The 23,672-nt window shown below is 43.7% G+C and overlaps 1 protein-coding gene across 4 annotated transcripts in view; it reads left to right on the top strand.

The window, feature by feature from the left end:
- Positions 1–23,672, top strand: part of EGFR (epidermal growth factor receptor) — a 298,096-nt gene that overhangs the window by 85,674 nt on the left and 188,750 nt on the right. The gene's annotated exons all lie outside the window — the stretch shown is intronic.

The raw sequence follows: 23,672 nt of genomic DNA, 5'->3' as shown, positions 1-23,672 counted from the left end.
CCTTCTGTTTACTAGATATTTGGAGAGACAAGCGGCTTTGTTCAATAATTGCCCTACTTCTTGGCACTTAAGCTGCCTCTGATATGCTGAGCACCTTAAGACAGCTGGCTCCATCTGAAGTCAAGTATGAGCAAGATCGTGAACATCTAGACTTTGTCAGTCCTGGGAAAGAAAGGGGCGAGAGAAGTTGGGTGAAGGGACTAGTCTAACTGGAAGCAACATAGAAGCCAAAGAAATGCAGAAAATTATATATTCAATATGGTAGTTTTGAGTTGTTTGCAAAGGAGCCTTTTGTACTATTTAATGGCCATTCTTTGTTATAGAACGTAATATGGATTTTTTTTAGGTAGTTATTATGGAATAAGAAGACCCAGGTAAATTAGTAAATGTTTGAAACCATTCCTGATTCCATTAGAATCCAACTCTTTCTGAGGCATCTTGCAGCAAGATTGATTTTTCTGTTGTAGTATATTTATGCTGATCCCTAAAGGGAGCAGATGAAGGTGGTGAAGCTGTGGCACTGCATAATTTTCCAGACATTTTCCCAGAATTTGCTTCTTAATTCTTTAGTGACTATTGAAATAGCTCTGAGGCAATTGGTTATCTGTATATTAAAGTACCGTGTTCTTCCAAAGAAAGCATACTGAAATGAGGTAGGTTTGCCTATCTATACTAAAAGTTGCCATGGAAGGACAACGATATTAAATCAGGAAATTAAAAACATCATTGCCATGCATCAAACTAGAAACTAAACTGGCACAGGACTAGATTATTCCTGTAAATTCCCTCCTCCACCATAAAGCAGCGTGGCTCAGTGGAAAGAGCATGGGCTTTGGAGTCAGAGGTCATGGGTTCGAACCCCGGCTCGGCCACTTGTCAGCTGTGTGACTTTGGGCAAGTCACTTAACTTCGCGGTGCCTCAGTTACCTCATCTGTAAAATGAGGATTAAGACTGTGAGCCCCACGTGGGACGACCTGATTCCCCTGTGTCTACCCCAGCGCTTAGAACAGTGCTCGGCACATAGTAAGCGCTTAACAAATACCAACATTATTATTATTATTATTATCATTATTATTATAAATTCCAAATCACCACTCTTCCCTACCTCTCCTCCAAGAGACCTTCCCTAATTAAGCCTTCTTTTCCCCAACTCCCTCTTCTGGGTTGTCTGTGCACTTGGATCTGTACCCTTTGAACACTTGATATTCACTCCCCCACCCTTAGCTCCACAGCATTTATGTACATAGTCATAATTTATTTACACTAATGTCTGTGTCTCTAGACTGTAAGCTTCTTGTAGGCAGGGAACATGTACACCAACTCTGTTGTCCTCTCCCAAGCACTTAGTATGGCACTCTGCCCGCAATGAGCACTCATTAAATCAATCAATCGGATTTTTTGAGCACTTATTGTGTGCAGAGCACTGTGTTAAGTACTTGGGAGAGTGCAATATAACATAGTTGGTAGACACATTTCCTGCCCACAGTGAGCTTCAAATAACCTACAGTGCACGATCGGTTGAAAGGGCAGGGGCAGTGCCCCTGAATAGCACCAAGTGATTTATATTTTGAAGGGAGTGGAAATTCATACCCGAAAGTCTCAAAAGGGAAGAAGTGGAGGGAAGTAGAATGAGGAGGTGATAATGTGTTGACACACTTGCCCCATTTCATCTTAGAGAGGCAGTGGTTAGAAGCAGCATGGCCTAGTGGCAAAAAGCATGGGCTTGGGAGTCAGAGGACATGGGTTCTAATCCCAGCTCTGCCATTTGTCTGCTGTGTGACCTTGAACAAGTCACTTAACTTCTCTGTGCCTAAGTTACCTCATCTATAAAATGGGGATTTTAAGACTGTGAGCCCCACATGGGACAACCTGATTCCCTTGTATCTACCCCACTGCTTAGAACAGTCCTTGGCACATAGTGAGCGCTTAACAAATACCATTATTATTATTATGAATGTTCTAATGAGTACATTTTTTTCTATGCAATTAAGCGCTTAGTATAGTGCTCTGCACACAGAAAGCTCTCAATATGATAAACATGATCATTTTTTTTTCATTTTGAGTTGTTCCGTTTCATCCTACAGCAATCTGCTTTAAGAAATCACTTCCTTCTGCTTTTATAACACTGCTTGGAGCCCATTTCAGTGAAATGTGGTGCTGACGCTGTGGCATCTATTCACTTGGGCCCAGGGTTCGTGGGAGTCAGTAGTTGAATAAGTTAATGCCTAACTATCTCTGAAGAGACTGCCAGTTGACTGAAGTTATTCCATTTCAACCTTCTTGCCTAGATCTAGTACATATGTTAAGTAGCACAAACCCTTGGTTAGAAATATATGGATTTTTCAGATAATGAAAAACTTTTGATTCAAAATGTCATCTTTTGGAATGAGGAAAAGGGTAAATCCTGCTTTTTCATTCTCTGCCTAGTCAGTTTGGAATTTAGAAATCTTAGGGTATGGAAAGTCTACTCTAGGCTGCCTTTCTTCCCCTACTTCCACTATGCTTCTCCCTGAGGAACTTTCGTCACATTGAATATCCTGAGGCTTGTCCTGGGAGAAAAGGCCAATTATCCTGGGTAGATGCCTGAGCCTCCAACAAGTTTGTAACAACAGGTTACCAAATAAAGTGTATGAAATACTAGTGCATGAAGACTTCTAGGAGAGGAAAATGCATTCATTTTACTCAGATGCTACTTAGAAGCATAAGGAATTGAGCCACCAGAGGAGTGAAGGAGGGACGGGTAGCCAGAGGTCCATTCACCCCAACAGGTGAGATGCGTAGGGTTTATGGCGCAGGAGAAGATGGCGATAATGGTATTAAGCACTTACTCTGTGCCAAGCGCTTACTAAGCAATGGGGTAGACGCAAGATCATCAGGTCAGATGACTTTTGTGGGGCCCCTTATGCTCACAGCAGGGGGAGGGAGAGCAGATGTTGAATCCCAATTTTACAGGTGAGGAAACCGATGCACAGAGAAGTTAAGTAAGTTGCCCAAGGTCACACAACAGATCATTAGAACCCAGGTCCTCCGACTCTCAGACCCATGCTCTCTCCAATAGGCCATTCTGTTCCCCTTGTTTGGCAATAGGATCAGCACCTGGTCTCCAAACTCAAATTTGTTTATGTTTTACATATACTTGGAGTGGGAAGTCTGGTGTCAGGATTTGTCAGGTTAAAATTTTATTATTTCCTAATATCTCTTGTTAGCTCATCCTCACCTATACCTTCTCAGTGACCCACGTATTCTTCATTTGACATGTACATCAGGAAAGGAGGGAGGTTTGAGTGTCTTGGAAGATGGATGTTTTGGGTTGGGTGGAAAGAGGGGTCAGGGATGATTGTGACCAGAATCCACTCCTGGGACACAATTGGAAACCACAATTGACCAAGAAGATTCAAAGTGGAAAAACCTGGTGTTTTTGCACAGCCTGAATTTTGTGTATTTAAAGAACGGACATGGTGGATCATACTTAAAGTATAACTTAATGGAGCTATTTCAAGCTAGCATTAATACACTCCATAATTGACCATAATTTGCTCAAGGTTACTACTCCACCACTCCATTATCAAAAAGCATTATCTTTGGATTTCATACACTCCTTGAGGACTCCCAAATTTTAATAATGTTGGTATTTGTTAAGCGCTTACTATGTGCAGAGCACTGTTCTAAGCGCCGGGGTAGAGACAGGGTAATCAGGTTGTCCCACGTGAGGCTCACAGTCTTCATCCCCATTTTACAGATGAGAGAACTGAGGCACAGAGGAAGTGAAGTGACTTGCCCACAGTCACACAGCTGCCAAGTGGCAGATCTGGGATTCGAACCCATGACCTCTGACTCCCAAGTCCGTGCTGTTTCCACTGAGCCACAGTTTTATTTAACTATCTCCTTTCCTTTGCTTAGAGCAGAGTTGAAAGATGTTCATTTGTAAAGTAGCCTTGAAAGACCATAATTCAATGTTGGAAATCAGCAGTGGCTGGAATAAATCAGTTCTTAGATGAACGTTTTCATTCTGGACAAGAAACTGCACCCATTTAGGAAACATGATACTAGTATTCAGGCAGCTGAAGAACTAGGGCAAGGGAGGAGAATTGCAGAATTCCAACAGCAATCAGTGATATTTATTGATCACTTAGTGTGCACAGAGCACTGTACTAAGTGCTTGGGAGAGTCTGCTACAACAGAGTTTGGTAGACAAGTTCCCTGCCCATAGGGAGCTTACAATCTAGAGGGAGGAGATAGTTAAATTGTTTTATAGATAGGGCTAAAGAGACTTCTTTTGCTGCAAATAACACCAAAAATTCAGATGTTTAAGTAGCTTTCTCCCACCCCATGGAGTAGTGACAAAGACAGATTGGCTTAATAGTGTCTTGCCCAAGGACACACAGCAGACAAATGACAGTGTGCAGATTAGAACCCAGGTCCTCTGACTCCCAGGCCTGTGCTCTTTCCAAAAAGCCACACTGCTTCTAACTGACATTGTTCTAAAGATGGCAGTAAGCCTCATAAAAGGCTCACGGAGGCTTTTTTTTAATGAGGGGCTGGTCCCTGTGTCAGGAGGGGTAGCAAACATTTCCTTTATGGAGGTTACGGCATATAAAGTGTTTTATCTGAAGTTAGCAATACAGCAAAGCGCAGAGGTATTGAAAGGTGATATTTTATGTAGTCAATATGTAGTTATCTTTTGAATTAGAAGACACCATTAACAGTAAAGTTCACCTACGAGTGTATTAATCACGATGTTCTGAAAGCAGCCCTTTTAGGTTTTGGCATAAGCACATAGGAGCTAGGGAAGACATAAGGCAATGTATACCCGTTGCACTTTTAAAACCTAGTCTACAAGTTTGCGCAACACGACTAGACCAAAAAAGAACTAAAAAAATGCAGCGGTTAGATAGTTGAGGACAACATAAAAATCCCTCTCTGTGTTGTTATTGTGGTTTGTTTGTGTGGGTTTTCATCAGCCCAAACTTGAATTTGAATGGGGTGTGTGTTATTTTAACAGCAGTTCATATCCTAGGTGCCAACTTTTCATTTTGAGCACCAGGGAAGCCTTGGGGCTGGGCTTCCAGTGGTTGGGGCAGAGTCAGAGACGGAGGCAGAGAGACAGGCCAAGACAAAGACGCAGCTTCTCCCGTACAATAGAATTGCTTTCCACAGAGGCAAGCAGTATCATCGTTTGTCGTAAAGGAAGCAGAAGAAGAAGAGGGGAAACTGAAGCTAAGAATGGGAGAGAGCGCACCAGAATTGGGCTGACAAGGTCTTTCATTTTTTTCATACCCATTAGCTAAATTCTTTTTGGCAAACAGCTAGCCAAGCTTCAGTTTACCTGCTTAGAGGCTGTGCTAGGTTGGGTCAGTTGCTGCATCTCTTATCCACCACTCCCTATGTGAGGTTTTCATTTCCTTGTTAACCTCCTTAATTGGTAAATGCAGAAGTGGATGATGGAAGAGGTTCTTGGTGAGGGAGCAAAGAACAAGACAGTGTGTAGATAGTCGGAGAAGAGCGAAGCGAGCAGTACAGGGGAGAGCTGATTGAGTGCCTTAAAGCCAACGGTCAGGGGTTCCTGTTTGCTGTGAAATGTCTGATATAGTTATTTATTGAGCGCTGACTGAATGCAGAGCACTCTACTAAGTGCTTTGGAGAGTACAGTATAACAGAATTGGTAGACACATTCCCCGCCCACTCTGGGGGGTTTGACTATAACATTAAGCAAGGTTCACCTCTCAGAAATATCACAGTGCCCAGCGTGTCTTCCAAATGAAGAAAAAAAAACTCCAAGAAATTTTCTTAGAAGCTTATTATGAGACATTATGAGAGTATTAAGGCTCTGTCTTGTGATTCCATTCCAGGTAGAGATCAGAATGGTGAATTTTCCCATGTGAATTAATGTTTAGCTCTCCTGAATTGATCAGTCATATTTATTGAGCATTTACTGTGGGCCGAGCACTGTACCAAGCACTTGGGAGAGTTCAGTATGATGATGGGGAACAGGGAGGGTGGGGAGAAGTGGCAGTACAGTGTGGCCATTCACCAGTCCACGTTCATTCATTCGTTCATTCTTATTTTTAAAATTCAGCCTCCTTCCTATTGCCGAGATGTGGTTGAGGGCATTGTAGGTTCTCCGTTCTCTGGGAGGTTGAGGGAGAAGAGATGAGACCACGTGGCCCAGTGGATAGAGCACAGGCCTAGGAGTCAGAAGGAACTGGGTTTTGCTTGTCCCCTGCTGCGTGACCTTAGGCAGATCACTTACCTTTGTTTCAGTTAACTCATCTGTAAAATGGGAATTGAGGCTGTGAGCCCTATGTGGGACAGGGACTTGATTTGCTTGTATCCTTCCCAGTGCTTAGAACAGTACCTGGAACATAGTAAGCGCTTTACAAATGCCTCAGTTATCGTTGTTATAATTAAGAAGGTGTGGAAGGAATTCACCATTGGGAGTTCAGTGAACTGCTTCAGTCCAGGGAGACTACCAAATATGGGGAGCCGTGAGAAGCCTTGGCTGATTTCTCTTGGAGTTTCCTACTGTCTGAATTCTTCCAGCCCCTTTGCTGTTTTTCCCCAAAGCTTTCCAGGTCATCTTGCTCCTGGGGGTTGAGTAGCAAGATGCCGATTGGTTAAAAATTCCTTTGCATATCTAGGGGTTTCCAGTAACCAGCCAACTCATTGCAATGACATCTTCCTCCTGTTTTTTAGGCTACGTTAAGGCTGTGTTTCCACAGGAGAGGACAGAGGTAATTTCTGGTTAATTCATACAAGAAAGATGGCTTAAATGAATTGCGAAGCTGAATCCTTCCTCTGTCTTGGTTGAAAACCTGAATAGGGTATAAGAGATAGTTTGGATAAATTTAAAAAGAAATCTGTGAATTAGGAAGATTAACTTGTTTCCCTGCCATTGCTTTTATTCTGGAACCAGCTCCTTTCTCACAAAATTGGTATTTTAAATAGTCCCCTTAAGCCTATCCCTTTTCTCTGAATCTAATAATAGGGTTCACAGATAACTAAAAATGAGCCCATTTTTATTTGGGTTTCTTGACTCTATTTGATGGGATTTTTTTTTAAACATTGCTTTCAAACCCACGATGTTTTTGTGATAACCTAGACTTCCTAAGGAATGGAATGCTAACATTTAAGAGGCATTGGATATGTTTATCTGAATGTTTAGGCATATGTGAAATTTTGTTAGCTGAAAGTGTATGCAAAGAGATCTTCGGAGCTGTCACACTTCTCCTTAGAAAGTTATGTCAGGTGAAACTCTTCATTCTATTACAGGAGAGATTATCAACCTCTTCGTATTCTAGAAATATATGCAATACCTATAGTTTATGCGCATGTCTATGCATATATATATATATATATATATATATGTTATATTTATGGACAAAACTACGTTTTATGTCATATGCCAAGGAACCAGGTTCAGGTCTTGTGAAAGATTTTCTTGAAAGGCAACATAGTCCATGGACATTCATCAATGAAAGGCACAGATTTCAGTAACTGGGGAGATGACCGGTTGATGAAGAACTTTATCCGAACTCAGCCCCATGGGGTTTAGTGGAAAGGGCACAGTCGTGGGTTCTAATCCCGGCTCCGCCACTTGTCAGCTTTGTGACTTTGAGTAAGTCACTTCACTTCTCTGTGCCTCAGTTACCTCATCTGAAAATGGGGATTAAGACTGTGACCCACATGGACAACCTGATGATCTTGTACCTAACCCAATGCTTATAACAGTGCTTGGTACACGGTAAGTGCTTAACAAATACCGTCATTATTATTCCATCTTTTTTTTACTCACGGTAAACAATGTCAGCATTTTCTCCCCAATTCTTTGGTTCGTTTTCCATATTTTGCTGCGGGGACCTGAGAGAAGAGGTGAAGGGTTCATGATGAAAGTGTGGTAAGTCTCCCTCCTTGTCTAAGAGAGTGAGACACTGGGGAATTCTTTCTGAAGCGTGAATTAGTGTGTAACCAATGACAGCAAAATAGGACCAGAGGAAAAATATGGGCAATCGCATAGCCTTACTGGCAGAACTTATGGCCTGGAGACTTTAATATTGCCCTTGGCCCCAGTCTGAACGTGGGCGCTGAGCATGACATCTCACCTCTTTTTCTGCTTCGAATGAAAATAATAAAACTGGTTCGTCCTTCTGAGGTGCTAAATAGATCTCTAGGTTCACATGGGATAACTTTATATATACTAGGCACACTCTCTTCTCCCCCACCCCGCACCATCTTCATTCCCTTTTCTCCTCTTCCCTCCCTTTCCTCCTCTTCCCTCTCTCATCCTCTCCCCACTTCCCCCATCTCTTATTTTTCATGTTATTTGTTGAGCTCTGTGTGCCAGACGCGGTGCACAGTGGTAGGGTATATGAAGTATAATCGGGGTGGGCATAGACTATGTCCCACATGGGGCTCACAGTCTTTAATACCCACATCATTGATTAGGAAACTGAGACACAGAGAAGTTAAGTGACTTGCCCAAGGACACATAGCAGCTGAGTGGTGGAACCTATGTCCTCTGATTCCTGGCCCATGCTTTTTCCACTAGGCCATGCTGCTTCCCTCCCCTGCCCTCTTCTCTCCCCCTCCCTCTTCGCTCCCCCTCCCTCTTCTCTCTCTTTTTCCCTTCTCCCCTTCTCCTCTTATTCCCCTCCTCCTTCCTTCTCCCCTCCCCTTCCCCTTCTTTTGTCTCTCCCCCCCCCCCAGTTCCCCTTCTTTTTCTTTCCCCCTTCCCCCCCATTCCCTTTCTAGACCACTTTCCATTTAGCCTAGCTCGATAGATTTCGGGCCCTAATAGGTCTTTAATTCAGAGACTTCTCATCCTGTACATTTTGTGGGAACATTTTATGAGTGGGTACATATTCAGGACATTCACACTCCTCCTCCACCTCTCTCGGTTGCACTCCGTCCCGTTTCCAAATGGAAAGATTGTACTGACTTGGCTGTCCCCATTCCCTTGGAAATGACACAAAAGCAAATAGCTCATTTCAAACAGTCTTGTAAAGAAATTCAAAACATCTTCCTGCCCACACAAAGTTTTTACCAGGGGCCCTCTTTTGAGGGTGTCAGCCTAAATAGCCTGTCTCACTTGGCCTTCCTAAAGAGGTATCAGCCTCAGGTGAAAAGACCAGCACCTGCTTCCAAGGCTGTTTTAAAGTACAGCTTCTGGCCTGAATAATTCCATATATGCTAAGATGATTTAAAACAGAAAAATTTGGTGTCTGTCTAGACAGTGTAAGGTCTAGACAAAGAGAGGTTTCATGATGTCTCTTCCTTTGTTCACTGTGGTTTTAAGCCACGTACCCTCCCTCTTAGAAAACGATAGTATTAAGGAATATGGCTTGTGTGTGTGGATCTACACATCCACACACACACACAAAATTTGCCGGTCCGTTTCCCCCCCCCCCCACACCCTTTTTGGACTTTTTTTTTTGGCTAGCATGCTTTTTGCTTTTTGGTCAATCATTTCTTTGAGCTTTTTCTATGAACAGAGATGTTTTTTTCCTGGCTAGCTTTCCACCTGCTAGCATTCAGATCTCATCTGCAGGAACTTGTTCAACTTGAAAACTTACCAAGTGACGGCAAGAGCCATTTTACAAATCCTTAATTATACCTCAAAGCCTAGTTTAAAGGAATCACGAGTTTCTGGAACCCAGAAAGCTGGCGCCTCGGCACGTAGCAGGGACACCACACACGGACGTGATACAAGGCGATGTATTTTCTTAATTTTCCAGCAATGCAAACTCTTAATAGAATTGATAATTCCATAGGTAGACTAGTGTAAGGGGTGCTTCATTTGGCAAAACTCTTGAGAAGCAACAAGGCCTAGTGGAAAGCATATGGATCTGGGAGTCGGGAGATCTGGTTTCTATTCTGTACTACCCCTCTTGCCTGGTATGTGACCTTGGGCAAGTCACTTCACTTCTCTGTGCCTCAGTTACCTCATCTGTAAAATGGGGATTAAGATTGTGAGCCCAGTGTGGGACAGGGACTGTGTCAACCCCATTTGCTTATATTCCCCCACCACTTAGTAGAGTTGTTAGGAAGCGCTTAACAAATACCATAATTGTTATTATTATGAAGTGCTCAGTAAATTTTCTGGATTGATCGACTCCATATTTGGCTAACTGCCCTGCAACGAAGTTATTCTCCTCATTGGCCAACCCATCTTCTCATTGCGTAGCATCCTGATGTTCTGTACATGATGAACTTGTTCTTTTATTTGTCCTTGATAGTCCTTGTTTGTATTTGTTTTTACACCACCAGGTTAAGATCCCCAGTTACGGTCATCTGCTGACCCCAATTGGGGGAGGACTTCCCTCTCGTTGTTTTCCAGTTAAATCATGAACAGTTAAGTTCCTGGAGCGCACTTTGCCTCTTAGGATTCTGATAGGTCTTTAGAATCTGAGTGACCAATGGCCCGGTGTCTAGGACTTCAGGTTTTTCCTAAAAGAAAAGGCAGCAATTCAGACCAGTATCTTAAACTTCAGAAGATTGTTTCGTGTAGCGCGTCGTATTTTCAGAATTTTTGAAAAGGACTTAACACTCTGTAAAAACAGTATCTGACGTGGGATTTTCCAAGCGCGACCGATCATCCCTCTTAAAAAGCATCCGTGAGGCTAAGCGTGGTTAGGTGTAGGTGGGGCTGGGAGCAAATGACTGGCTTTTAAGCCAATCCAAAAATGTGAATTTTGATTCTCCCCTTCTGCCTCCTTCCCTTGCGTGAATCCACATGTTTCTGATCTGTTTACACTTAAATCATTAGGTATTAGGTGTCTTGGAAACCTTCTTTGGTTGCTTTATAATAACCTTTTGGCAAAATGTAAAAGTAAACTTCCTTGAGGTGAAGTAAATTTGAGTTAGGTAAGAAACTCTAAACCTTTTGCTGAGTGGATTCTAAGTTGGTAATGCTCTGGAGACTGCTCTCTGGCTGGTCAGGCGCTGTATCTTCCCTAATCTTGCCTTTGAGAGAGGAGTTGATCAGTGGGCTTGATTTTTTGAAATCATTTTTCTGGTCACACACGGCATTTCTACATCACATTCACAGCTTAGAGTTCCCAGGAAGTGCCCTTTGGGTAAAGATGTGTTTGATGATGATAATTTAACTTCCAGACTGTAGGTGAAACCTTGGTGATAGAGACCTCTTGGAATTAGGGAGTGAAGCTGAATCAAGCTACAATTAAACACAATTGAGAATGCTTCAGGATTTTACCGTTTTCCAGACTGCAGCTTAAATTAGGAAATCTGCAGAACTAAATATTCGCTAGAACAAGCAGGCAGTATCCACTCCTAGCTTGGGTTACGAACTTTTCCATACCTCTCTAGGTCCCGGGATTTTTCTCCGCAATTAATCCTTTCCCTTTCTGCCTGCCTCTATCCGTACACACATGACAACACACTTGAAATGCTCCCGCGTCCATGAAGAAATGCTCCCATATATCCGTGCAAGGCCTGAAAAAGTGAACAGCTTCCACACATTCAAATCCACATGCCGATACGCACATGCATGTTCCCATTTGTCCATATTCACTCCATCACTTATGTGTTCAGACTAAAAGTGAATACAAATAACCCCCCCCCCACATACACGTGTTATGATCAAGACCCTCTCCCGTAGCCTTTTGTGTACCCACTTGTCCATATTCACTCCATCACTCATGTGCTCAGACTAAAATTGAATACAAATACCCCCCCCCCCCCCCACACGATATGGGTTATGATCAAGACCCTCTCCTGTAGCCATCTGTGAGAGGACTCACTGCCAGCATTTCCTTCCCCATTAAATTATCTGGACTGCAGGACTTGAGGGGCCAGGAGTCATGGAGAAGAAGAGGAGGTGTGTGGGGAGTGGAGGGCTGGGACCTAGAGCCACCCTGAAGTCCAGAGGACAAGTGTGAATGGGGAAAGAGTCAGTCTCTGGTGCGAGAGAGGGAGGATTCTGGGAAGGCTGGCTCTAGCCACAGACGCGGCTACTGCTTCTACTGCTGCCGAGGGGCAAGAAGGGACTCAGCATTTCCTGGGAGGGCTGGCGACCACAGCCCCCTGACTGTGGGAGTCAGTCATATTTATTGAGCGCTTACTGTGTGCAGAGCACTGTACTATGCGCTAGGGAGAATACAAAATAACAGTAACCGGACATATTCCCTGCCCACAGTGAGCTTACAGTCGAGGGGGCCCTCTGGGCCTCAAACCCATCCTCTTCGCTGCATTCATGAGAGCTTCTCCTCCCATGTGAGGCTTCTGGATTTGGGTACAGCTGGAGCTCACATAGGCTGCTTTGGTTAAGTGAAGTGACCCAGTCTAAGCCAGTGGAGTGCCAGTGACCCTGAGAGACCCCGTAGGAGTTTACAAATAGAATGATGGGGTTGTCTCTGCGTTTCCTAGAAATAGGAGACTGACCGAGGGGAACCAGGGACACAGATCACGTTCGGCCACAAATATTGGCGCACGTGCATAGACACGTATGAGCACCCATCCACAGTCACCCAAATATATGTTCTCTATGCAGAACATCAGGAGCAGGTAAGAAGAGGAACGACAGGTCACTGCCCCTGCACTTCTGCAGCCAAAGTCCATTTCCATAACACGGAAGGGAGCAGAAGTTTCCTGCTCACTCTCACACTTCAATATCTAATCCTCCTTCACACGCAATAATTGTGGCATTTGTTAACCGCTTACTATTCGCCAGGCAGTTTACTAAACACTGGAGTAAGTTACAAGCAGATCAAGTTAGACACAGTCCCTGTCCAACATGAGGCTCACATTCTTAATCCCCATTTTGTCTCAGGTACAGAGCAATGAAGTGACTCGCCTAAGGTCACACGGCAGACAAGTGGCGGAGTCAAGATTAGAACCCAGGTCCTCCTGACTCCCAGACCCATGCTCTATCCACAGGCCTTGCTGCTTCTCTAGGCCACATGCACTTTGCATCCTGGGTTGGATCGAGGAAAATACTGTTGTCATTTAATTTTTTGCTTATATAGGTCATAGGAAGAATGTTGCCAGGTTGCCATAGTAAGGTATGGCAAATAGCGCATACGTAAACAGACCAATTGAGAATCTTCCTTCTCTTCCCTTGCCAAGTTCTGAATTTCCAGTTTCATTGCTCTAGTGGGAGCTGGTATCTCCATGTCAGACCTGAAAGCAGGGCAGGATCTGAGTGCAATTCATTGTCTTCCAAATGCTAGGCATTAATGAGGTTGAGAGTTGTAATGGAAGCGGAGAAGCTTGAATTTGGTTTCTGCAGGAAAAAATCCTTTCAGCTTACCTTGAGAAATACCACCACTGCCCTTTCTTTGCCTTTGGGCGTAGGTTTTCCCTCAGACCTATAGGAACTTCCTCAAAGCAGTGAAAAGTTTGTGGGGGTTTTTTTGTTTGTTTGTTTTTAAGAATTTCTTATCATCCCAAGTGGCACTTAAAGAGCAGGCCACTGTAGCAATTTCAAAATCAGAACAGGGAATACATAGAGCCTGCAGATCTAAAGCAGTCAGTGAAAATGAGTAAAGCCAGCTTTAAGATCTTTTTTTTTTTATCTTTTTGGAAAATGCAGAAAGAGTAATATAGGGAAAGGTGTATGCCTCGCAAATCCCGAAGCAGGAGAAGCAGCGGAGCAAATACCAAGATGATTCTTAATTGCAGAAAGTCCATCAATTACTACGTTTACTAAGAACAACTTGGACATGCCAGACCCTGCCTAGGCAAGACTTTCCTTTTTCTGTAATCAACAATTCCACAGTTTCCCATTGTGTTTTTTGCCTCAGGTCCCTCACAGTGGAACAACTTTCCCAGGTTTCAAATAACAAAACTGTGGTTGCTGTCTATAGCCCAAGCAATCTAAAAGCAGCTCAAGATGATTCCTTGCTCAGTCTTCCTTCTTTTGCCACTCTATTCCACTGGAAACTTAGATTATGAATTAGGGGGGCAGATTTAGTAGCGCTGAGATTTGGTCCAGCGCCCTTAAACCCTTTCCCAGCATTTGGGGTTTGGCAGTGCCCATGGAATAATTTTCCAACCACTGCCTCCCCCTCTGCTCCCCCCTCGCCCCCCGGCCCCCAACACTCCCCACAGTGTTGAGGGAAATGGAATCCGTGTGTTCGGGATGATGTCTTGAAGATTTGGGGCCATTTCCTTTTTTTCTCCAAAGGGTTTTGCTCAAAGCAAACAAACACGAGGTTTGAATTTGACTGCTCCCATGGATCAAGCAGCTATTCCAAGGGGAAAGTTTCATGCTCCCTAGAGAACCAAGAGCCCTGAAGGGACCAAAATCCTCAGGTTCAAGAATGGTGAATGAGAGTCCATACCTGGATCTTTATTTGATGTTCTTTTGGCCAAACCGGGCAGTATTACTTAGTACGGAATAGTAATGGTCTTCGTTGAGCACCTATTGAATGCACTTGGATGATAAAGTAAAAGCACAAGACCCAGAAACCCAGAGGCAGCCTAGGAGTCAAAGGACCTGAGTGCTAATCTTGACTCTGCCAGCCACTTACTCTGTGCCCTTGGTCAAGTCACTTAGCTTCTCTATGCTTCAGTTTCTTCATCTTTAAAATGGAGACTAAGTACCAGTTGTCTCTCCCTTAGTCCCTGAGTCCCCTGTGGCACAGAGATGGTGTCCAACCTGATCTATCAATCAATGGTATACTGTTGCTCTTTAATGTAATTTAAGCACTGAAGGAATACCATATTTAACTGATCCCCTGTCCAGTGCTGGATGTGACAACATCTCTGGCCTTCATTTCGCCTCTTTTGAAGAGGATGGAAGAAGGAAAAATACGGAAACCTCTGGAGTTTGAAGGTGTCGGTGAGGTGAGAGCTGAAAAGAGAAGCACCATGTTCTAGCAGGATAGAGCACGTGCCTGGGAGTCAGAAGGACCTGGCTTCTGATCCCAGCTCTGCCTCCCATCTGCTGGGCGACCTTGGGCAAGTCACTTCACTTGTCCGTGCCTCATTTACCTTATCTGTAAAATGGGGATTAGGACTGGGAGCTCTTTGTGGGACAGGGAATGTCTCCAACTTGATTACTTGTATCTACCCTAGCGCTTAGTAGAATGTTTGGCACATACTAAGTGCTTAACAAAAACCAAAAAAACAACAGTTTTGGGTACTTTGTGCTGGTAGAGAAATATGCCATCAGTGAATGATGTTAGTTTTGTCTAGTTAACATGAAGAATCAGTATTGGCAGGTATAAGCGTCACTCAGAACAAAGATAAAATTTGGGAATTGATTGTCTATTTTGTGTGCCCCTCACCCCTCCCCTTGTTTCATTTCTGGTAGGACTTTGACCATCGCTAATAAGATAAATATCATTTCAAAGGCAATAAATGGTAAATGAAAGCATGAATGCTAAATGACTCTTATTATGAGGCAGCTGGCTGTTAACGACATCCATCAATGACCCTTTAGTGTTTTCAGAGCACTTTACTAAGCACTTGGGAGAGTCCAACAGAGTTGGTAGACACGTTCCCTACCCGCAAGGAGCTTACAGTCTGAGAGTACGTCTTCAATAGATTTGATTTTATGCGTGTTCTGTTATCATGTTTTATAGGACCTGAATGAACAGGTGCTATGTGTTAGGATGTCTAGAGAGTATCCTGTGGAGGTCTGGGAATGGATGGGGTACCACTGGAGTTGACTTCTTTTAGCTTTGAGATTTTGTGAAAATAGGACCAGGGAGCACTAAAATAGCTCCCGGGCAACAGAACATTCCCAGAGACTTCTTACCGAATGCATCCAGATCTGGACTGGAATAGGATATGGCATAGAATACACACTTCACTGGACTTCTACTCTGTAGGATGGCCTCTCTGGGGCATTTTAGAGGATTACATGGCCACATTTAGTTTGTGGCAAACCCTAAATGTCATATCTTATTTAGCCTAATCTACTCCTGATGGAATGGGTAGTGCTATTTGGTTGATGATATTTATTCAGCACTTACTTTATGCCAAGCACTGGACTAAGCGGAGATACAAGATGCGTCTGTTGATTTTTGTGTTGTACTCTTCCTAACAGTTAGTATAGTGCTCGTCATACAGTAAGTACTCAATAAATACAGTTGAATGAACGAATAATCAGATGAGACGCAGTCCCTGTCCCATCTGGGACGCTGCTTGTGGGCAGGTGTTGTGCCTGTTTATTGTTAATTTTTTTTTGCTATATGGTACTCTCCTAAGCACTTAGTACAGTGCTCTGCTCACCCAAAGCACTCAATAAATATTGACTGGTACCTTAGCTCATGCTTAAACCGGGATATTGTGCAGCTTAATCAACATTTGGAAAGCACCTTGTAATCCTCAGTTCTGGTTCTACTGCAACTTACTATTAGTACTTGCAGACTCTGGAATTTTAGCTCTTTTCTTAAGAATCCTATTTATTAAGACTCATTCTCTCCCCTCTGAGCCACAGGAAAATCCCCACTGAAGAAAGAGCTTTGTTAATGGGCAAGTTCTGATCTAGATATTATTTGGATATCTGCTGCTGTTGAATGTGACCTTCCTTTCTTCACAGAGGTCCCGCTAATAAGAACTTTAAATAGCAAAGTGACCCAAAATGCCGTGGACATATTTTAGGCTGAGGAAGGTTTACAGAGAGAAAGTTTGGGTTCCGTTTCATTTGGGGGCCTGGATTCAGGGTCACTTATCAAAGTGGTGGGTGAACACGGGTAATAATTGTACCTCATAATAATAATAATGGTATTCGTTAAGCTCTTGCTATGTGCCAGACACTGTACTAAGCGCCGGGGTGGATACAAGCAAATCGGGTTGGACACAGACCCTGTCCCAAGTGGGCCTCACAGTTTCAATCCCCATTTTACAGATGAGGTAACTGAGGCACAGAGCAGTGAAGTGATTTGCCCAAGGTCACACAGCAAACAAGTGGTGGAACCGGGTTTAGAACCCATGACCTTCTGACTCACAGACCCGTGGTCTCTCCATTATGCCATGCTGCTTCTCGTGAATCGCAGCACCTGGAATATCAACTCTCCAAACACATTTGATTTTAATGGACGATTCTAAGCGTTTTGGAAAAAAAAGTTGTTACCAGAAGAGGATTCGCAAGAAGAGAAACTTGCATTCCAAGTTGCATTCCAATTTGCATGGACGTTATCATAGTCTTCCCCACCAAAGTGTAACTAAGTAGGCAGAAATGGTTTGTTTGGTTTTGATTTCCTAAAGACCATACTCAGAAAATCATGGTGTTTAGCCCAACACAGGGCGTTGGTGCCTTTCACACATATCCTAAATGGAGGGTGACCTTTTTACCACTCCTGTGTGAACTTTAAATACCAAAGAAAACATCGTTGGTTAAGACAAAGTTTGCCCTTCCTAGTTTCAACTATATTTCCCTTCCGCCCTTGGATTCCATTTTTTTGTATTGGTTAGGTGCCCCCCAGCTAGATTGTAAGGGCATTAGAGGTGGCTGCATTTCGCTATTTTAACTTTTTTTTTTCCCCATGTATTAGGAGCTTACTATGTGCCAAACACTGAACTGAGTGCTGGGGTAGATACAGGATAATCTGTTCGGATATAGTCCCTGTCTCTCATGGGGCACACGGTGTGAGGCAGAACAGATCTTTAATCTCCCTTTTACAGATAAGAAACTGAAGCACAGAGACATAAAATGCTCGCCCAAGGTTAGATGGCAGGCCGGGTATATAGGTCTCCTGACTCTCAGTCCCGTAATCCACCCTGTAGGCAATATTTATGGATCTTCCATTAGGAACAATCCATGTAAATCAAGCAAGTGTGGCCTACTGGAAAGAGCCTGGGAGTCAGACGACATGGGTTCTAATTCTGGCCCTGCCACTTGAATGCTGCGTGTCCTTGGGTAAGTCACTTCATCTCTCTCTGCCTGAGTTACCTCATCTATTAAATGGGGATTGGCTGTGAGCCCGATGTGGGACATGGATTGTGTCCGACCTGATTAGCTTGCTTCTATCTCAGCACTCAGTATGGTGCCTGGCATGTGGTAAGCGCTTAACAAATGCCATTAAAAAAACAAAAAACAGTAGCAGATATTGTTCAATCTGTCGTCTCCATAGCAGCAAACCCAAATACACCAGAAGCAACGTGGCTTAGTGGAAAGAGCCCAGGCTTGGGAGTCAGAGGATGTGGTTTCTAATCCTGTCTCTGCCACTTGTCTGCTGAGTGACCTTGGGCAAGTCACTTCATTTATTCATTCATTCAATAGTATTTATTGAGCGCTTACTATGTGCAGAGCACTGTACCAAGCGCTTGGAATGAGCAAGTCGGCAACAGATAGAGACAGTCCCTGCCGTTTGACGGGCTTACGGTCTAATCGGGGGAGACGGACAGACGAGAACAATGGCAGTAAATAGAGTCAAGGGGAAGAACATCTCGTAAAAACAATGGCAACTAAATAGAATCGAGGCGATGTACATTTCATTAACAAAATAAATAGGGTACTTCTCTGTGCCTGTTACCTCATCTGTAAAATGGGGATTAAAAGCGTGAGCCCACATGGGACAACCTGATTACCCTGTGTCTACCCCAGCGCTTAGAACAGTGCTTAGCACAGAGCGCTTAACAAATACCATGGTTAGTATTATTACCTGGAATCCTGAAGTTTGACTTTCATAAAACAAGTGACGGTGTTCATTCTGATGTGATGTCATAAATTGTTGTCTGAGAATATGACCCTCTTATGAGAACTGTTTGGGAGGTTTGAGGGCAAGCAGGAAAAGGACAATGAACAATGGCTGGTTTCGATATTCGACTAAGAATGCCAAGGTTGGGCACTCACTCCATTTTCTTCTTGTGAGTTTCATTTTCGAGATCTTCAAGCAGCATCATTAACCACCTGGTGCCCAACTCAAGTCCGCAGATAATAACAATAATAATAATAATGGTATTTGCTAAGTGCTCACTGTGTACCAAGCCTTGTTCTAAGCACAAATGTTGGAGGCCTTCTCTCATAGTCACCTGAAGTGGTAGCCAGGAATCTCCTATACTGAGTTTTATAGCATCACATTTTGGATTCCACATACATGCCGTTGAAACCAGACTCACTGAGGATTGGCACGGGACTGGCTTTTCCAGTGTTCATTTGAAAATGGAAAGTTCATACACTTGTTTCATAAATGTTCACACTTCAGTAGTGATGGGTATGAATAAGAGCTAGGAGGGGGAAAGGAAATCACCTTTTCCAGTCTTGCAGATATATTGTTTCATGAACATCCTCATCATCCTAATCATAATGGTAGTATTTGCTAAGTGCTATGTCCCAAGCACTGTACTAAACACTGGGGTAGATACAAGCTGATGGGTTACAGTTCCAGTCTGACTCTGGGCTCGTGATGTAAGGAGGAGGGAAAAGAGAAAACTTATTCCCGTTTTTACAGATGAGGAAACTAAGGCCCAGAAATTATGTGACTTGCCCATAAGCACCGGAGTAGACAAGATAAGTCCCACAAGGGACCGACATTCTAGGTAGGAGGGAGGACTGGTATTGTGTCCCCATTTTGCAGATGAGGCACCTGAGGCACAGAGAAGCTAAGAGACTCGTCCAGGGTCATGCAGCTGGTAAGTGACAGAGCCGGGATTAGAACCCAGGTCCTCTGACTCCCAGGCCCGCGCTCTTTCCACTAGGCCACACTACTCCCCTAAGTACCGAAGCCTCCCGTGAGATTGTAAAAATCAGCCGCATATTCATCACATGAAAGAAATAGATGCAAACATTGGAATTAAAGTTTCCTGGTAGTTCCTTGTTCTCTTGTCTTCATCGGGTTGGGATACATCAGTGTGGGAAAAAACCGTGAGGTCTGTTAAAGTGCAAGAAATTGTGTCTTAGAAAAGGGCCCACTGGAGGACAGAGAACTTTGAGAATGTGGAAGTGGACCTTGGCAGACAGAGGAGACTTGGGGAGGCTCGGCATCCCTAAGTGGGAAGGAAATATGAAGGCAGATAAGAGATTATGGATTTCTTGGCCTGGGACAACCAACCAGAAGAGGTCTATTTAGCAGCTGACTCTTTGTAGTTTTATGTTGATCTTGATTATCCTATAGAGTCATGTGGGGCCAAGAGGTCATAAACTAGAACCTAATGGTAATTTGAATGTGTTTACAATCTCCTTTGTAATGCGCAATGTACCAAACTCCGCGTTTAAAATCACAGGATGGCTTTCAGTTTGCCTTTTAAAAAGCTGTTGACGGTATTTAAAATGTTATTCCAGCAAACCCAAATCATTAGTAATCTCTAACAGAAGTCTTCTGTGCCTTTGGGCCAAAGGGAAAAAATGTTGCCCATCTTGTACTCTTGGGTAAGACATTTAAAAAGTCATTTTTAGATTTATTTCCAGTATTAATAAGAGTCCCCATCCTTTCCTACTAAATTCCTGCATGCCTGTTGATTATGTGACCTTTCAAAGGGCGTATGGAGAAGTCAGGAGCACAATTTTGATGAGGATATTGTTTTCAATTTTTTACAGTTTTGAAACCAGGAAAAATGAAACCCACTGTACATTCCTGATTCAAGGCAGACGTTTTTTAACGATTCCCAGGCTAAGGAGTGCGGCATTTTTTAAAGGGCGTCCCTGTGGTTTCTTAATGGAGCGTGGTGTAATAACCGCATATTTCAGTAAATAAGACTGTATGGGCAGTTGCACCTAGGAGTTTAGCAGATGAGCAGCAGAGTAAATGGCTACTTCCTAGAGCCCAACTAGGTTTGGTTCACCTGAAGTGTTTATGCTTCGCCAGAATAATAATACTGACAATAATAATAACTGTGGTATTTGTTAAGTGCTTACTATGTGCCAAGCACTGTTCTAAGCACTGGGGTAGATACAGGGAAATCAGGTTGGACGCAGTCCCTGTCCCACATGGGAGTCACAGTCTTAATCCCCATTTTAAAGATGAGGTAACTGAGACCCAGAGAAGTAAAGTGACTTGTCTAAGGTCACACAACAGGTAAGTGGTGGAGTTGGGTTTAGAACTGGCTGGTTTTTTTTTTCACTAGGCCATGCTGCTTTCTCCACGGAGGGAGCTGTGTACCCCCCTCCCACCAAGAAGATCTGGCACCGCTGCCTTCTTAGATTATAAACATCTTGAGAGCAAGGATCATACCTTTTAATTCTCTGTTACTCTCCCAAGCATTTAGTACTGTGTTCTGAACACAGAGGGCACTCAATAATAACTACCAATTAATTGATTCCCAACTGGACCTGAAAATTTACCTGCAGTTGGGTGTTCTCAGATATAATCATGTGGGACAACCTGATTACCCCGTATCTATCCCAGCTCTTAGAACAGTGCTCTGCACATAGTAAGCGCTCAACAAATACCAACATTATTATAATCCTTTAATTCAGTTGACAGTGCCTTGAACCAGGGAAGACCTCTCCCTCTAAACTATAAACTCCCTGTGGACAGGGATCAATTATATTGTACTCTTCAAGCACTTTCTACAGTACACTGCACATAGTAAGTACTCAATAAATAGTAAGTACTTGAGAAGCAGCGTGGTCTAGTGGTTAGAGCACGGTCCTGGAAGTCAGGAGGACCTGAGTTCTAATCCCAGTTCCACCACTTGTCTGCTGTGTGACTTTGGGGAAGTCAATTCACTTCTCTGTGCCTCAGTTCCCTCATCTGTCAAGTAATAATGTTGGTATTTGTTACACGCTCACTATGTGCAGAGCACTGTTCTAAGCGCTGGGGTAGATACAGGGTGATCAGGTTGTCCCACGTGGGGATCACAGTTGTAATCCCCATTTTACAGATGAGGCAACTGAGGCACCGAAAAGTTAAGTGACTTGCACACCATCACACAGCTGACAAGTGGCAGAGTTGGGATTCGAACCCATGACCTCTGACTCCCAAACCCGTGCTCTTTCCACTGAGCCACGTGGGGATTAAGGCTGTGAGCCCCATGTGGGACATGGGCCGGGTCCAACCTGAGTGTCTTGTATCTACCTCAGCACTAAGTACCCTGCCTGGCCCATAATAAGTGTTTAACAAATACCCTAAAATGGTATTCTTGATTGGTTAAAAGGACAAGACTCGGGTTCACAAAACTGAGGATTTTCTCTTTTCTCTGTCACAGATCACACTTTGGGATTCACAGTTTTGTGAGACATCTTTCAGGTCAGAGTGGAATTTTTAAGGCTGACAGGTCACTGGATTCAAAGCAGCCCTGCCTTGTGTTTTTGTTCAGTTCCCATAGGGACAGAATCCCCAGGTGATTACAGGACAATACTCACTTCAGTGAATGGCTTCAATTTACCCTGCTTTCCATTTAGAATCAAAACAACAAACCACAAGCTAGGGGAGGGGAAGGAGAGCCCTGGAAGAAGTTTAAAAATAGCCTTCTCCAAAGTGCCACCACCGAACTGGGCAAGACCCACTTAGGCCTTTATTTTTTCAGGCTAATTAGCTCCCGTGGATTATTGTTGCCTTTTATTTCTCTTCTTCCCACCTGCTTTCTGGCCATTTAAAGCAGGGAAATTCAGATCAGTCCATCTGACTTCTTGCTTGTAGCTCTCCCCTTCTAGGCTGTAAACTTGGTGTGGGCAGGGCATGTGTCTACCAACTCTGTTATATTGTTATATCGTACTCTCCCAAGCACTTAGTACAGTGCTCTACTTGCAGTAAACTCCCAATAAATAAGCTGGATTGGTTGATTGCTAAAAAAAAAAAAAATGTTGGGGAGAAAGTTGCAATTCCTGTTGTAAATGAGGTTTGGGGATAAACTCTTGACTACTTCAGTCAATTCACCAGCGATATTTATTGAGTGCTGTAGTAGGCTCTTGGGTGACTACAGTGCAATAGATTTGGTAGCCGAGTTGCCCACAAGGAGGTCATAGCCAGTCTTCCAGACCATTGGATTCCCCACCCCTTGTGGCCCTAGGTAATTGGGAGTGTCTTGCAGCAAGGGGCTCCTTTATCTCTTCTCTGTTTCCATTTGTACCGAGGAGATGTTTCCCTCAGGTGACTCATGAGGTTAAAACTTCTTACTTAGGTTCTTAACTACCGTTCAGCAGGGACTGCTTTATAATGGAGATTTTGCAATTGAACTAGAACCATCTTGGAGCTTTAGAGTCAGCCCCAGAGGATGATGAATAATTGGTGATTTCTTTAGCTGGGAAATCCAGTTTTCTGTTTCCACAGACAGACTTCAGAGGGAATTTACCTCTTCTTAGATAAATATTGCCTAAGGAACCCTCCTTCTCCTTCTCTCCCTCCCTCTCCCCACCCCTTCCTTCCTCCCTTGTTCAACCCTGTCCTGAGTTTAGCAGCACAGCTTCGATTGTGGTGCTCTCCACAAATCACCCCAAACAGTTCCTCTTCCTTTTCCCCAGGCCAAAATCTCCACCCTGAAGTGGGAACCCGACCATTCTAGCACAGAGTCCTCCCACCTTTGAGCAATTGATAACCTCTGGGGGCCGCTTTCTAGTTGTCCCTGAAGTGAGAAACTGCCAAACTCCCTCCCAGAACTGGGATGTGGAGAGATGAGTAAATGGCTTCTGGAAAAGTCTAGGGAGCAAGAAAAGCAGGGTCCAAACATTGTTGGGGGTGGGGACGGGAGGTAACTGGCTGTTGGAGCAGAGAGCGGCTCTGACTCATATCTATGGGGAGTTCCCAAACCGATGAGAAAGTCATTAATAGTCAATCGTATTTACTGCTAACTTACGGTGTGCAAAGCACTGTACCAAATGCTTGGG

Source organism: Ornithorhynchus anatinus, chromosome 4, assembly GCF_004115215.2.
Source record: "Ornithorhynchus anatinus isolate Pmale09 chromosome 4, mOrnAna1.pri.v4, whole genome shotgun sequence".
Lineage (NCBI taxonomy): Eukaryota > Metazoa > Chordata > Mammalia > Monotremata > Ornithorhynchidae > Ornithorhynchus > Ornithorhynchus anatinus.
Note: the sequence above shows the minus strand (reverse complement) of the source record. Positions and strands in the feature narration are given on the sequence as shown.